This window comes from Protopterus annectens, chromosome 13.part0, assembly GCF_019279795.1.
Source record: "Protopterus annectens isolate FY-2018-M chromosome 13.part0, PAN1.0, whole genome shotgun sequence".
Classification (NCBI taxonomy): domain Eukaryota; kingdom Metazoa; phylum Chordata; order Ceratodontiformes; family Protopteridae; genus Protopterus; species Protopterus annectens.
The window spans coordinates 351,987,952-352,004,332 of record NC_056747.1 but is presented as its reverse complement, the minus strand read 5'-3'; the positions used below and the strand labels follow the sequence as shown (position 1 = coordinate 352,004,332).

Sequence of the window (16,381 nt, the reverse complement as noted above, 5' to 3'; positions counted from 1 at the left end):
TTTCTTCAACCTTCTTTAGAATCTCCTGTGCAGGGGAGCCAAATAAATTTTGTTTCTCCATTGGGGCATCGAGGAGTTTAGCCTTGACATGGTCTGGCAAAGATTGTTCCTTCAGCCAGGCATGCCTACGAATTACTGCCCCAGTCATAGCTGATCTAAATGAAGCCTCCAGTGCATCATAGCCACATTTTAAGAAATGATTACTGACCTGTTGTGAGTTGTGTACCAAATCCTGAAGGGATTTACGGTCTAAAGGTTCAGGAGAAGAAAGTTTTTTATTCAGCTGATCTAACAAAAATTCTTGGTACTGTATCATATGGAATTGACAGTTTAATGCCCTGGCAGAAAGAGTAGCAGATGTATAAACCTTTTTTCCCCATCTCTCTAATGCTCTAGACTCTCTTTCAGAGGGTAGGGGATTTTTAGCAGTAGCAGCTGCCACCCCTTTAGGGCCCTGAGAAATAGTTTCTGGGTCTGCAGCATGGGCTTTATACAGGTGAAAATGAGAATCCGGGACCCTGTAATATCTGTCAGGTTTGGCGGGGGCCAGAGGAAGAGAATCAGGTGCAGTACTGACATCATTGTACACATCATCAATTACAGTTAAAACAGGAGGTATAGCTAAGGGCCTATGCTGGGGAAAATGCAAAAAGGTCCTTAATCTTTTTCTAGAATCAGAGAAATCCTGGCCCTGCCATTGAAAGTGCTCTCTCATGGAGTGTAAAGTCTCCCCAAAGGAAAATTCTTCAGGGGGAGAGGCTGAAGGGATAGATTCTTCTGCATCTGAGTCCTCATAAGGCGAGTAGGCCCCTTCCTGGTGGTCTGACAAATCAGATCCATCCGTGGAGTAATCAGAGGAGTGAGGTTCAGAGGAGTGGGGTTCAGTCCTGGGCCTTTTGTCTGGAGGAGGTTGGGAGGCCCTGTCTGGGTGGGGCTGGGAACCCCTAATTAAGGATATAAGATCCTCAGCAAGACTGAGAATCTGAGAACTAGAAGCAGGCCTCTGGGATGCAGATTTAGCAGGCAAAGCTTTTGAAAGTTTAGCAGCTTTAGCCCTGGAAAAGGCCTTAATAGACATTGAAGCTGGGGGCCTAGCTGCCCCACGTGCAGGGGTAGAAATGTCCAAAGGTATGGTGTTGGACAATTCCTGAACACTAGCTTCGGTAGGTAGTTCTGAAGCCGACTCAGCCGGGGCCTCTCTGGCCTCGGTGGTCGGAAGTATGGTTTCGGTAATAGGGAAAGCCGTGGACTCCGTTTCAGCCGAAACAGAGACACTCGCGGTAGGCCTAGCTGTGGTTTCAGCCGAAACCGTGGGTCGCGAGTGTTGGTCCTTTTCCTTGCGTCTTTTGACCATATGCGTAGTCGGAGTCTCCGACAGCATTTTATAAGCAAAAGAGGTACCAAAAAATTCCTTTGCAAACTCCGACCGACGTCTAAGAGTCCGTCGGTTGAAGGAGGCACAGGCTAAACAAGCTGATACGTCGTGGTCTGGGCCTAAGCAAGGAAGGCAGTAAGAATGGAAATCCTTATGAGGTATTTGTTTCCCACAAGTTAAACAATTATTTACTTGGTCTGACATCGGCTGAGGCAAGAAAGAGTCCCCAACGGGGTACTTAGCTTTTCAAGTCTTCGGTAGCTGAAATCTCTGGATCTGACCGACCGGCACTTGCGAACAGCTTCTGCTTCGGGCACCGCGCGGCAAGAAAGACTGGGGAAAATGGCGTCGGCTGATGCCTTTATACCCCAGGAGCTCTAACGTCGGGGAAAGTGCGACATCAGCCGAGGCCAGACCCAGACTTTGGAATCCGGTCGACCGAAGGGCTGCCTGAGGCAGGACAACCCATATGTTATGAATGCAGATGCATCCTTGAAGGACATCTGTACTATGTTCTTCGTGTTTCACTGTTGCAGTCATTACATTTGGGTAGATTCCCAAAGCTATGGTTGGGAGGAGGAGTTTATATAGCATTAGGGCCAGCTATAAGGCCCTGCAAGACAGCAGTGGCAAAGCCAGCTCTGCATTTAGAGAAAATTGGCAAATGATAATGCTTGGTGAAAGTATGAACAGAACTCCAGGTAGCAGCTTCTACAATGTTCCTGGTAAGATGCCTCTGAGAAAGGCTGCAGAAGTAGATGCAGCCCTGGTGGAGTGAGATCTGATCCCCTGGGGGATAGGTTTTCCATGGTGCTTATAGCAGAAATGAATGCAATGGCTTATCCATTTAGAAATGGTTTATTTTGAAATAGCCTGCCCCTCTGCCCCTGCAGCAAATGCTACCAGCAGTGTTTCAGATTATCTTCTAGGTTTAGTCCTGTCCAAGTAGAATCTAAGTTGTCTGTGCACATCCAAGGAATGCAGAATCCATTCCCCTTTGTTCTGTGGACTGGAAAGAAGGTTGGCAAATGAATGGACTGATTAAGAGCCACACTGGATACCACCTTGGGAATGAGGGATGAACTGGTCCTGAGTGACACCCTGTCCGCATGAAAGATGATGAAAGGCTCCACTGCAATAAGACCCTGTAATTCAGATATCCTTCTAGCTGAAGTGATTGCTAAAAGGAAAGCTGTTTTCCAAGAAAGAAATGTTAAGTCTGCTGTAGCAGCTGGCTTGAAAGGACGTAGAGTGAGTTTCTGCAATACAAAGTTAAGGTCCCAGACAGGGGATGGAGCTCTTCTGGCTGGTGTCAAAATTTTTGGCCCTTCTGAGGTACTGCTTGAGCAAAGGATGAGAGAAGAGGGGAGGTTCTGTGTTCTAATGAGCTGAAATGGCTGAGGCGTGGATTTTAATGGAGGAAAAAGACAGGCCCTTGTGAAACATCTCGGTTAAGTATTGCAAAATCTGAGGTAAACTGGGTGCTGCTGTGCTCATCCCTTGAGACTGGTTCCAGGCACAGAATGTTTTCCATTTTTCAGCATAAGATTTTTCTAGTACTAGGCCTCCTAGCCTCTAAGATTACATCCATCACAGGTTTGCTGAGCGATAAGGTGAGTTTAAGTAATTAGCCAGGCTGCAAGGTTCAATGTTGGAAGCTGAGGGTGAAGAATCTGGTTCTCCTGCTGAGATGGCAGGGAAGGGGTCTGAGGCAGGTGCCATGGAGATAACTGCGACACACTGCGCAGGAGGGGGTAACCAGTGTTGGTGCAGCCAGTCTGGAGCAAAAAATCATCCTTGATTTGTCCGGTTTGACTTTTAGTAGAACTTTGAAGAGCAGAGGCAGTGGGGGGAAGGTGTAGACTGACAGATTTTTCCAGCTGAAGGACAGAGCATCCACTTTCCAGGCTTGTTTGTGGGGAGTCCTTGTGCAAAACTTGTCCAATTGGTAGTTCTGTGGGGAGGCAAATAGGTCTATGTCTGGGCTCCCCCACTCGCTTGTCAACATGTTGAAAATCCTTGGTTCCAGTTTACACTCATGTGGGTCCATGAGGTTTCTGCTTAGTCTGTCTGCCAGTGTAGTTAATTTTCCTGGCCGGAATTGAGCTTGTAGGTGCATCTGGTAGCTCAAGGCTGTGTTCCACAATGCCATGGCTAGTCTGCAAAGGGGGTAGGAATGTGTACCCCCCTGCTTGTTTATGTACCACAACTGTGATGTTGTCCATCTTTACCATTAATTGTCCTGGAAGAATGTAGTCCTTGAAGGCTGTCAGAGCATTCTGTATAGTTAACATTTCTTTTTGATTGATATATAGGTGTATTTGACTTGGGTTTCATTTGCCCTGAATGCACTTCCCTGCCAGGTGAGCCCCCATGCATAGTCTGATGCATCTGTTAGGGTTTGGGGGGCAGGAGGTAGTGTGAATGGTAGTCCCTTGTTTTGGTGGCAGGCCTCTGCCCACCAGAGGAACTCTAAGCATAGGCAAGGTATGATAGGAATCATTGTTTCTAGGCTGTGAGAATGTTGACTCTATAGGCTTTTTAGATACCACTGTAGTTTCCTCATATGCAGTCTTGCATATGGAATGCAAGAGGCCATGAACCCCAAGGCTTGCAGTATTTGTCTTGCAGATAGCAGGGTTTTTGTGGCCAGTTGTTTTAAATAGGTTATCAAATGAATTTGCTTTTCTGGCTTGAGGTAAGCCATCTGGGAAGTTGTATTCAAACTTGCTCCCAGTAATGTAATTTGTTGACAGGGTACCCAGTTGTGATTTCTTTTTGTTTACGGTGTACCCCAGACAAGTTAGAACTTGTTTTACAAACGCCAGAGGATTCAAAGTATGCCCTGGCGTTCTGCCTGAATTAGACAATTGTCCAGGTATGGGTATATTTGAATACTTCTTTGCCTGCAAAATGCAATAACTGGAGCCAGGCACTTTGTGAATACCCTGGGCACAGTAGACAAGCCAAAGGGCAGTGCAGAGAACTGATAATGTGTGTAGCCTGTTTTGAAGCATAGATATCTTCTGCAAGATTCCCGGATTGGGATGCGCAGGTATGCTTCATTTGGCCACCTGGACGTCTTTGCCTAGCATAGGAAGTAATTGGTGAAGAGTCAACATCTTGAATTTTGGAATCTCCATATAGGTGTTTAGAGTAGACAGGTCCAGGATTGGACGCCATGATTTGTCTTTTCTGCGTATCAGGAAAAGTCTGGAGTAGAAACATTGTCCCTTTTCCTCTTCTGGTACCAGTTGAATAGCCCCCATGCTTAAGAGAGAAAGTACTTGTTTTTAAGCCTCTGCCCACTGATTTGGGGTCAAGTCCGGCCACCCATTTGGTGTTGGTAACATGTGGAAATTAAATTTGTATCCCTGGGACACTATATTTAAAACCAATTTGTCCTGGGTTATGAGTTCCCAGTTCTTTGCATGAAGTGCAATTTTCCCCACAAAGGGGCCATCAGAAGATAAGTGCTTAGAAATTTTAAAAGGAAGTCATTGAGACTGTTTACTATACTGGGTGTCTAGTTATTCCCAGATTTGTAAGTGGAGGCCCCCCGCTGCTTAGTTCTGAGAGTCCCCTGGGACTGAAACCTGGTGTTTTTGCTGTGTCTGGGTTTGGCTTGAGAGGACCTGGAAGGGGCTGGAAAGGAACAATTCTTAGTAGGCCAGTGCCTACTAAATCTAGGAGGCTGCACTTGTAAAAAAATATTTAACAGTTTGCATAGATTTAGCTTTATCTTCCATCTTTTTAAGAATTTCTTCAGCCTCGTTGCCAAACAGGAGGTCCTGATTTAAAGGAGCATCCAACAATTTAGCTTTAACATGATCAGGCAAAGATTGCTCCTTAAGCCAAGCATGCTTACCAAGCACAGACTCAGTAACAGCAGCCCTGCAAGAAGCCTCTAAAGAATCAAAACCACATTGCAAAGTATGTTTTCCAACTTGTTCAGCAGAATGCATCAAGTCCTGTAAATCTTTATTTTCCACAGTCACAAATCAACATAATTTTCTGTTTAAGCAGTCCAATGACATGTTGCTGATATTTTAACATATGAAATTGGCAGTTTAAAGCTCTGATTGCCAAGGTTGCTGAAGTATAAATCTCTTTACGCCATCTATCCAGCGCCATTTCTATCAGAAGGGGCAGGATTTTTAGCAGTAGAAGCCTTAATGCCCTTGGGCCCCCGAGAGATAGTCGCTGGATCTGCAATAGGATTTTTGAAAAGGAACTTGTGGGACTCAGGAAGCCTGTAGTATCTGTCAGGTTTACTAGGAGCAGGAGGAAGGGAATCGGGGGCCAAACTGGATTCCGAGAAAACATCAACAACAACGTCTAGTACAGGAGAAATAGCCAAAGGCCTATGCTGAGGTAGAAGTGAATCCATAAGCCTCTTTTTCGAATCAGAAAATTCCTGGCTTTCCCAGTGAAAATGCTTCCTTAGAGTATGTAAGTTTTTCCCAAAAGAAAAATCCTCAGGAGGGGAAGCAGAGGAAATAGAATCCTCTGTATCAGAATCCTCATAAGTAGGCAAGGACAAATCCAGGTCATCAGAAGAAACAGAATCCTGATCAGAAGATTCATAATCAAGCTCACCCTACGCCTCTTAGTGGGGGGGTTGACTATCCCCGATTAGAGTTATTACATCTTCAGACATTTTTATCATTTGCTTTTTCAGGCATAGGGGCCTGAACATGTGGCCTGGTCGTCGGTTTTTTAGACATGGATCAAGATTTAGGCCTTAGTAATGAAGGAGGCATTGATTTAATATGCAAGTCTGTAGGCCTGAATACACCCTCAGAAGCCAGTGCCTGCAAAGCGGCTCTGGACCAATCCAAGGTAGAGACATCCACGGGTTCCATAGTTGAAGCATCTTGTGGCATACCGGACTCCGAATGGGTCTCAGTAGAGGCCTGCAAATCAGAAGTAGCGGGTATCAGGGGCTGCAAAAGCGCCTCACTGAGTACCAGCGAACTGAAGACTGGCTTAGGAGAAGCGTCGTCGGCAGCTTTGGACCTATGCGGTCTCTGTATCTTTATGTTTTTTCGGAATGTCCATAGTCAAATGGCTTAACCAAGCCATTTCTGGAGAGTTAAACAGAGCACCAAAATAATTTGCTGCAAAAATAAACAGATGACGAATAGTCCAGGAGTTGAATAAGGCACAAAACCGACTGCGAGGGACGTTGTGGTCTGGGCCTACGCAAGGAATGCAGAACGAATGAAAATCTTTGAGGTATTTGCTTTCCACAGATAATACAATTAACTTTTAATGACATCAGTTAAGAGCAAGAAAAAGGATCCCCTCAAAGGGGTACTTAGTTTTTTTTGAAGACTATGGTTCTGAAACTCGAAAATGAAAATTTCAGGAGTCAGACGACCAGCACTTGCTAACTGCTTCTGCTTCGGGCACCGCGCGGCAAGAAAGACTGATGTAATGGCGTCGGCTGCATGTTTTATACCCCTGACGACCTGACGTCATGGAAGGAGACAGCATCCGATGCAGGACCCAAGACTTTGATATTCAGGCCGGCTGAGGGCTCCCCTGCAGGCAGATAACCCAAATGCAATGACTGCAACAGTGAAATGAAGAACATCAGCATTTCAGTGTTTTGTCACTAGACATTTAGAACATTCAGCTAAATAACAAATCTGGTTTGCAAAGGTCCAGATGGGTAAGATGGAAAGATTCACCTTACTTTGCAGTGCAAAGACCAAACTATCATGTAGGAAATGAATGTGACACTTCCTTTAAAGCAATGAGGAAAGAGAACAGTTTTCACAATTTCAGAAGTAGAAACACAGGATGGTTAAGTGCCACTAGAGGGTTGCTAACTGGAAGAATGCACACTTCTGCTGTTAAATTACTACAGTAAATACATATTTGGTTCAGGTAGTAAACTGCAAATATGAAATCAGGTCCAGAAGTTTTCAGACAGCTACAGAGAATAAACCCATTCCAAGCTGTTATGTAACACGCAGAGGGGCTAGGCGGCATCCAAGCATATTTTGTCAAAAGAACAATTTGGGAGGAAAACACATTTAACAGGTAGAACAGTGTAGATAATGTCCAAATCTGAATCTACCATGCACAAAATGGCAATTACAGAAAAATAATATAAGTAGTCACTGTTTCAGCTGATCTCTAAGGAAGTCGTGAGTGGAGCTGACTGCTGGGACTTCCTCTTCTGAACCCCCCCCCCCACTTGCAATCGTCTGGAACTTTGCCAGCCAGATACCTCTGCTGTTAAACTACTACAGGACTTGCAACACTACAAGCACTGCATCAAGCTGTTTGTGTGGCATGTGCCTCTTTTTATATTGGTAAATCTAACGCATTTCAGAGCATCTCTCTGAGATATGAAGGGGTGTACTTGCCAACTGTTTAGCTAAGCATGTTAATGATAGTGGTGTGGAACACAATTTATAGTAGTTCAAAATGTAGTGTTGAATAGTAGAGGGGGGGGGTAATAAGATGGAGGTAGCTGAATATAAATGGACAGAAAGACTTCAAGCAGATAAACATCCAGGATTAAATGCACTGGCAAGTATTAAACCTATTCTTAAGCTTAAGCAGATGAAATTATAATTGTTTTCATTTCATAGTTCATTACAGCATAAATGCTTTTTTTGTATGGGATGATTAAAAAAAAATTTATAATTACTTTCTGCAATCATTTATTTGTATATGTAGTATAGTCAATCATATGTTTTTATGTGTGTGTGTATCCATAAATGTAGATGTTAAAATGTATTCACGGTTGCAGTCATTACACTTGGGTAATCTGCTGGCAGAGGGCAGTCGGCCTGAATTCCAAAGTCTTGGGTCCTGCATCGGTTGCAGTCTCCTCTTCCATGATGTCAGGTCGTCAGAGGTATAAAACAAGCAGCCAACGACATTTTCTTTAGTTTTTCTTGCCCCAGATGTAAGGTGCCCCCAAAAAGGTAGCAAAAATATATATACATGCATCAATATATACTTCACCTTCATCTACAAGCAAATACACCACATGGGTTGTAGAAGATACAGAAGGATAAACTCCAGAATGAAAGGGGATGGCGGGCGGGTAACCTGGACTGCAACAGTGAATACACTCGAACATCTACATTTATGTTAAGTGTACACAACTGTACTATGTTCTTCATGTTTGACTGTTGCAGTCATTACATTTGGGTAGAGTCCCAAAGCTATGGTTGGGAGGCTGGAGCTAAACAGCATTAGGTGTGGCTATAAGGCCCTGCAGAACTGCTGTGGCAAAGCCTGCCCTGGACTTACAGTAGAGAGGCAAATGATAATGCTTTGTAAAGGTGTGAACAGAACTCCAAGTAGCAGCCTCTAGAATGTCTTTGGTTGGTGGTACTCTGAGAAAGGCTGCTGAAGTAGCTGCAGCTCTGGTGGAATGAGACCTAATGCCCTTGGGCATAGGTTTACCATGGTGTTGAGGAGAAGAAGCAAATGCAGTGGCTTATCCACTTTGAAATAGTCTGCTTTGAAATGGCCTTTCCTTCTAATCCTGCAGCATATATGTCACTAGTAATTGCTCAGTTTTTCTTAGAGCTTTAGTCCTGCTCAAGTAGGATCTTAGCTGCCTGTGTACGTCCAAGGAATGCAGAATTCTCTTCCCCTTATTCTGCGGATTTGGATAAAAGGTTGGCAGATGACTAGTTTGGTTAAGAGCCACAGTGGAAACCACCTTAGGCATAAATGTTGGATTTGTCCTCACAGACACCCTGTCTGGGTAAAATATGATAAAAGGCTCCACAGCCATGAGGGCTCTGAGACTCTTCTTGCTGAAGTAATTGCTAGTAGCAGAGCTGTTTTCCATGAGAATTTTATATCAGCAGTAGCAGCTGGTTCAAATGGAGGCAGGGTGAGCTTTTCCAACACATAATTGAGGTCCTATGCAGGTATTGGTGATCTTCTAGGAGGCCTTAAATTTTTGACTCCTCTAATATACTGCTTTAGTAAAGGATGAGAAAAGATTGGTGGCTCTGTATTGTATTGAGCCGAAATGGCAGAGGCATGGATTTTAATTGAGGAGAAAGATAGGCCTTTGTCAAGCATCTCAGTCAAGTACTGTAATATCTGAGGAATATTTGGTTCTGCTGCATCTGTTCCTTGTGCTCGATTCCAAGCACAGAATCTCTTCCATTTATCAACATAAGATTTTCTAGTACTTGGCCTTCTGGCTTCCAAAATGACATCCATCACAGCTTTACTGAGAGGTGTTGTTTGTATAACTACATGATCAGCCATGCTGCCAGGTTCAGTGTCTGGAGTTGACTGCAGGGTCTGATTGTTTTGCTGAGACAGTAGTTGAGGTCTTTGAGATAAGGTCCAAGCTGGGTATAGAGACAAGTTCCTTAGGATTGGGTACCAGTATTGGCGGGGCCAGTCTGGGGCAATTAGTATCATCTTTGGTTTCTCTTGTCTGACTTTTAGGAAGAAAAGGCAGTGGAGGAAAGGAGTAAACAGATAGGTTTTTCCAACTGAAGGATAGGGCGTCCACTTTCCATGCTCGTCTGTGATAAGTCCTTCTGCAGAATCTTTTCAATTGATAATTTTGAGGGGAGGCAAACAGATCTATGTCTGGGCTCCCCATTTCTTTATCATGCTGAAGACTTGTGGATCTAGTTTCCACTCATGAGGATCCACAAGGTTTCTGCTTAAATTGTCTGCCAGAGTATTTTGCTTTCCTAGCAGGAATTGAGCTTGAAGATGTACTTGGTAAGTCAAAGCTGTGTTCCACAGTGCCATGGCTAATCTGCAAAGGGGGTATGAGTGCATGCCCCCTGCTTGTTTATATACCACATGACCATGGTGTTGTCCATCTATCAGTAGTTGTCCTGGATGAAGCAAGTCCTTGAAGGCTGTCAGGGCATTTTGAACAGCTAGCATCTCTTTCTGGTTCATATGTAGATGCATTTGTTTTGGGATCCATATGCCCTGAATGCATCTTCCCACCATGTGGGCCCCCTAGGCGTAAAGTACAGTTTTGTACCTACCATAAATGTAGATGTTAGAGTGCTAATACAGCTGCAGTCATAACAGATGGGTTATCCTGCCGTCAGGCGGGTCCTCGGTCGGCCGAATTCCAAAGTCTAGGTCCGGCGTCGGTTGTCATCGTTTCTTCCCTGACGTCAGTGCAGCAGGGGTATAAAAGAACCAGCAGACGCCATTTTCTTCAGTTTTTCTTGCCCCAGATGTCAGGTGCCCCCAGAAGGAAGGCAAAACAAACTTATGTAATAATGCAATTGTAATATAATCAAAAAACAGTAGTTTGCAAGCAAATACACCATAAAAGAATACCCCCATCAGGTTGCATGAGGAGGTGTTTGTCATAAGGCCTGTCCCAAGAGGGGATGGAGGGAGGGAATCCTGGACTGCAGCTGTATTAGCACTCGAACATCTACATTTATGGTAGGTACAAAACTGTACTTTGTTCATCGTGCATACAGCTGCAGTCATAACAGATGGGTAGAATCCCAAAGCTAAGTAAGGGTGGCAGGCACTAAGTGGAACTAGGAGGGGCTAGGATGCCCTGCAGGACTGCTGTGGCAAAGCCCGCTCTAGATTTAGAGTAAAGTGGAAGGTGATAGTGCTTGGAGAAAGTGTGCACAGAACTCCAAGTGGCTGCTTCCAAAATGTCCTTGGTAGGAACCCCCTGAGGAAAGCTGCAGAGGTAGCTGTGGCCCTTGTGGAGTGAGATCTGATGCTTGTAGGTACAGTTTTTCCATGAAATGAGTAACAAAAGCGTATGCAGTGGGCTATCCATTTTGAGACTGTCTGTTTGGAGATAGCCTTTCCTTGAGCACCTGTAGCATAGGACAGAGCTGATCTGATTTTCTGAATGGCTTTGTCCTGTCCAAATAACGAAGTTGCCTGTGAATGTCCAAGGAATATAGTAGTCTTTCCCCTTTGTTTTGTGGGTTAGGATAAAAGGTAGTGGATATAGTCTGATTCAAGGCTACACTGGATACTACCTTTGGCATAAAGGAAGGGTTGGTTCGTAAAGAATCGCTGTCCTGACGGAAAATGATGAAAGGTTGCACAGCCATGAGGGCCCTGTAGTTCCGAAACCCTGCGTGCTGAGGTGATAGCCAGAAGGAAAGCTGTTTTCCATGACAAATATTGCAGTTCTGTTGAAGCAGCTGGCTCAAATGGAGGCAGGGTCAGTTTTTCTAAAAAAAAGTTGAGGTCCCAAGCAGGTACTGGTGGTTTCCTTGGGGGTTTTATATTCTTAGCCCCTCTGAGGAACTGTCTTAAAAGAGAGGATGGGAGAATAAAGGAGGATCAGTGTTGTATTGTGCAGAAAGGGGTGACGCATGGATCTTGATGGAGAAGGAAAGTCCACTGTTTAACATCTCAGCTAGGTACTGTAATATTTGAGGTAAATTTAGTACCCAAGGATTCTGGCCCTTTTTCTGATTCCAGGCACAAAACCGTTTCCATTTGGCGGAGTAGGCTTTTCTAGTAGAAGGTCTTCTGGCCTCCAAGATGACATCCTGCACCTCCTTGGAGAGGAGGGTCTGTTGGGAAATCAAGGAATCCTCCATGCGGCTAGACTGAGGGTTTTTAGCTGACTGTGAAGAGTTTTGAAGTTGTGCTGGGTCAACAGAAGAGGCACTAGAGGCAGGATCCATGGTGGGGAATGCGTCAGACTCTTCAGGAGTGGATACCAGTGTTGTCTTGGCCAGTCTGGAGCAATGAGAATCATCTTTGGCCTCTCTGCTCTGGCTTTTAATAGAACTTTGGGCAGCAGAGGAAGAGGTGGAAAGGCATAGACTGTCAATGTTGTCCAATTGAAAGAAAGTGCGTCCACTTTCCAGGCCTGTGGACGATAGGTCCTTGAGCAAAATTTTTTTCAGTTGGTAATTTCTGTGGGTAGCAAAGAGATCTATGTCTGGCTGTCCCCATGCCTGAATTATCTTTGCGAAAACTTGAGGATGCAACTTCCATTCGTGTGGATCTGTCATATTTCTGCTTAGGTTGTCTGCCAGCGTGTTTTCCTTCCCTGGCAGGAATTGTGCTTGAAGTTGGATTTGCAATTCCAGAGCCGTGTTCCAAAGGGACATAGCAAGTCTGCACAGGGGGTATGAATGAGTTCCTCCCTGTTTGTTTATGTACCACATCACTGTGGTGCTGTCTGTCCTTATCAATAGCTGGCCTGGATGCAGTAGGTCTTTGAAGGCCATAATAGCATTTTGTACTGCTAGCATTTCCTTTTGATTGATGTGCAGGTGCTTCTCTTTTTGGGACCATTTGCCCTGAATGCACTGATCTGTCATGTGCGCCCCCCCAGGCGTAGTCCGAGGCGTCTATTGTGATGATTTGATTTGCTTGAGGCATGCAGAAGGGGAGACCTATGTTTCTTTGGCATGCTTGAGCCCACCACAGAAATTCCTTTTGAAGACATGGAATGAGTGGTATAATTGTTTCCAAGCTGTGGCTGTGTTAAGACCATAAGTTTTTTAGGTACCATTGAAGTTTCCTCATATGCAGCTTTGCACATGGAATCAGCAGGATGCAAGATGCCATGAATCCCAGAGCCTGCAGGACTTTCCTTGCAGTCAGCCTGGTGAAGGTTGCCATTTTTCTGAAGTATTGAGATAGTTGCCCTTGTTTCTCTGGCGTGAGGTAGGCCATCCGGGTGTTTGTATTCAAGCTGGCACCCAAGAAAATTATTGCTTGAGAGGCTATTAGTTTTGATTTGTTGACTGTGTATCCCAGAAAGTTCAACAATTTTATTACAAACGCCAGGTGTTTTAGAAGTATGTGCTTGCTGTCCGCTTGGATCAGGCAGTCATCCAGACATGGGTATATTTGTATCCCTTGAAGTCTGCAGAAGGCAATTACTGATGCCAGGCATTTCGTAAACACTCTGGGCGCAGTAGATAAGCCAAAGGGCAATGCAGAGAATTGATAATGGGTTGAACCTACAAGAAATCGGAGGTATCCTCTGCAATCTTGTCTGATAGGGACACATACAGGTATGCCTCCTTGAGGTCCAATGTTACCAGCCAAGACTCCTTGCCCAGCATGGGAAGAAGCTGCTGTAATGTGAGCATCTTGAATTTTGGTACGAGTAAATATGCGTTTAGGATGGATAGGTTCAAAATAGGCCTCCAATCTTTGGGGGCTCTGCTCTGGGCCTCTTCTCTGGAGGTGGATGAGTGGTCCTATCTGGATGAGGCTGGGATCCACGGATTAAAGAAATGAGATCCTCTGCCAAATAAAGCATATGGGAACTGGAGCTGGGCCTGTGAGAGGGGGGCTTAACAGGCACAGATTTTGAAGCTTTAGCTGCTTTAGCCCTGGCAAAGGCCTTAATAGACATGGCTGCAGGAGGCCTAGCAGCTCCGTGCAGGGTTGAAATATCCAGGGAATAGTGTCTGATAATTCCCGAGAAACCGCGAACTGCAGGTTGGATTTCAAGCCGATTCCACCAGGTTAGAAGAGGCCTCGGTAGAAGGCATGTTTTCGGCTGGGGAAGAACCGCTTGCTCGGTTTCAGCGAAACAGAGACACTGTGGTTGGCTTAACCGCTTTCGGCGAAACCGCTGACCGCGATGTCGGTCCTTTTCCCGCTTTTGGTTATTTGTGAAGTCGGAGGATCCGACGTCATAATATAAGCAAAATCTGAGCCAAAAAACTGCTCTGCAAATTCCGACCGGCGTCTAAGCGTCCGTCGGTTAAAAGAAGCACAGGCTAGACAAGCTGCTACGTCGTGATCTGGGCCTAAACAAGGTAAGCAGTAAGAGTGGAAATCTTTATGAGGTATTTGTTTCCCACAAGTTAAACAGTTATTCACTTTTTCTGACATCAGCTGAGGCAAGAAAGAGTCCCAACGGGTACTTAGCTTTTAGAAGTCCTCAAGTAGTATTCGGTAGTAGTAATCTCTGGATCTGACCGACCGGCACTTGCGAACAGCTTCTGCTTCGGCGCCACGCAAGAAAGACTGGGGAAAATGGCGTCGGCTGATGCCTTTATACCCGAAGAACTGCAGCTATGACGTCGGGTGAAGCGCGACACCAGCCGAGGCCAGACCCAGACTTTGGAATCCGGCCGACCGAAGGGCTGCCTGACGACAGGACAACCCATTTGTAAGGACTGCAGATGCATCCTTGAAGGACATCCTTGACCCTGTTCTTTTGCAGGTACCTCTTGAATAGCTTTCATGTCCATGAGAGCTGAAATTTGTTTTTGTGCCTCTGCCCTTTGATTTTGTGGCAGGTCTGGCATGCCTCTCATTTTTGGAAGGGTGTGAAAATGGAATCTGTAGCCTCTGTCTATAATGTCCAGGATCCATTTGTCTTGTGACAAAATGCCAATTTTTTGAAAATAATGCCAGTTTTCCGCCTAAAGGTGCTGCCATTAAAGCTTTGCTTGGCATGCAAAGGGGAAAGTCATTGTGTCTGCTTTCTGAATGACTGTGATCTATCTTCTCCACCTCTTGGTGTAGGTGCTTGCCATTGTCTGCCTCTAAATGATCCTTGAGATTGCCCTCTACCCCTCGGCCGCCTGTATCTACCTCTGAGGTCTGTCTGTGGCTGGAAAGGACCAATTTTTTTGAAGGCCAGTTTCTGCTGAAATGTGGAGGCTGTACCTGTAGGAAATCTTTCACTGTTTGAATTGATCTTGCCTTTTCCTCCATTTTCTTTAGTACCTCCATTTTCTTTAGTACCTCCTCAGCTTTAACACCAAACAATACATCTTTTTGAAGAGGTGCATCTAGTAATTTAGCTTTGACATGATCTGGTAAGGTTTGCTCTTTGAGCCAAGCATGTCTACGTATGACAGACCCTGTAACAGCAGCTCTACATGAGGCCTCTAAAGCATCAAAACCACATTGCAAGGTATGTTTACCCACTTGCTCTGCACTATGTAACAAATCCTGCAACTCCTTTAAATCTGGTTGCTCAGGTTGTGTCATTTTGCTTTTCAACTGAGATAACAAAAACTGTTGATACTTTAACATATGGAACTGACAGTTTAATGCCCTCATGGTTAAAGTGGCAGAGGTGTATACCTTTTTCCCCCCACCTTTCTAAAGCTCTGGAATCTCTCTGTGAAGGCAATGGGTTTTTGGCAGTAGAGGCCTTAATTCCCTTGGGACCCTGTGAAATAGTTTCTGGGTCAGCAGCATGGCTTTTATATAGGAATTGGTGTGAATCAGGAACCCGGTAATACCAGTCAGGTTCAACAGGAGCTGGAGGTAAAGAATCTGGGTTTAGGCTGGCTTCTGTGTACACATCACCTAATATATCCAAGACAGGAGGGATAGCCAGAGGCCTGTGCTGGGGAAGCAAGAGAAAATCCCTAAGCCTTTTCTTGGAATCTGAGTAATCTTGGCCTTCCCAGTGAAAGTGTTCCCTCAAGGTATGTAAGGTTTCCCCAAAAGAATAGTCCTCGGGGGGGGGGGGGGGACCAAGGGAATGGACTCCATCAGCATCAGTCTTCAAAAGGGGAATATGAATATTCCTGGTCCTCAGAATGTTCTGAGGTAATAGAGGCTTGGTCTGAAGAAGGGTAGTCTTCCTCCAATCTGGGCCTTTTGTCCAAGGGGGGTTGAGAACCCCCGATAAGAGTAATCAAATCCTCAGCCATTTTGAGCATCTGTTTTTTAGGCATGGGGCCTTGAGAGGGGCTCTGTGGCACTTGTCTTTTAGTTTTCATGGCTGCTTTAGATTTTGTGAAAGCCTTAAATGGAAAAAGAGGAAGGCCTGAAGACAACTTGAGAAGTGGCAGGCCTGTCTAAACTGAGTTTCCCCGCCAAGAGTGGGGGCCGAGGAGCCTGCGACCTCGGGCACAGAAGACACCGCTAAAGAAGCATCATCGGTACTCAGGGGCTGCGTAGGTGCCTCACTGAGAACCGGAGCACTAGTAGCCGGCTTTAGCGTGGTGTCGGTAGAAGTCGCGGACCTCATATGTCGGTCCTTATCTTTGCGTCTTTTACTCAAAACTGGAGTCGGAGTGTCCGACATAATGTAATTAACTTTTTACC

General features: G+C 45.2%; 1 protein-coding gene across 1 annotated transcript in view; it reads right to left on the bottom strand.

The window, feature by feature from the left end:
- The window catches only part of SEPTIN6 (septin 6), a 1,039,180-nt gene that overhangs the window by 582,587 nt on the left and 440,212 nt on the right, over nucleotides 1–16,381 (bottom strand). The window lies entirely within an intron of this gene.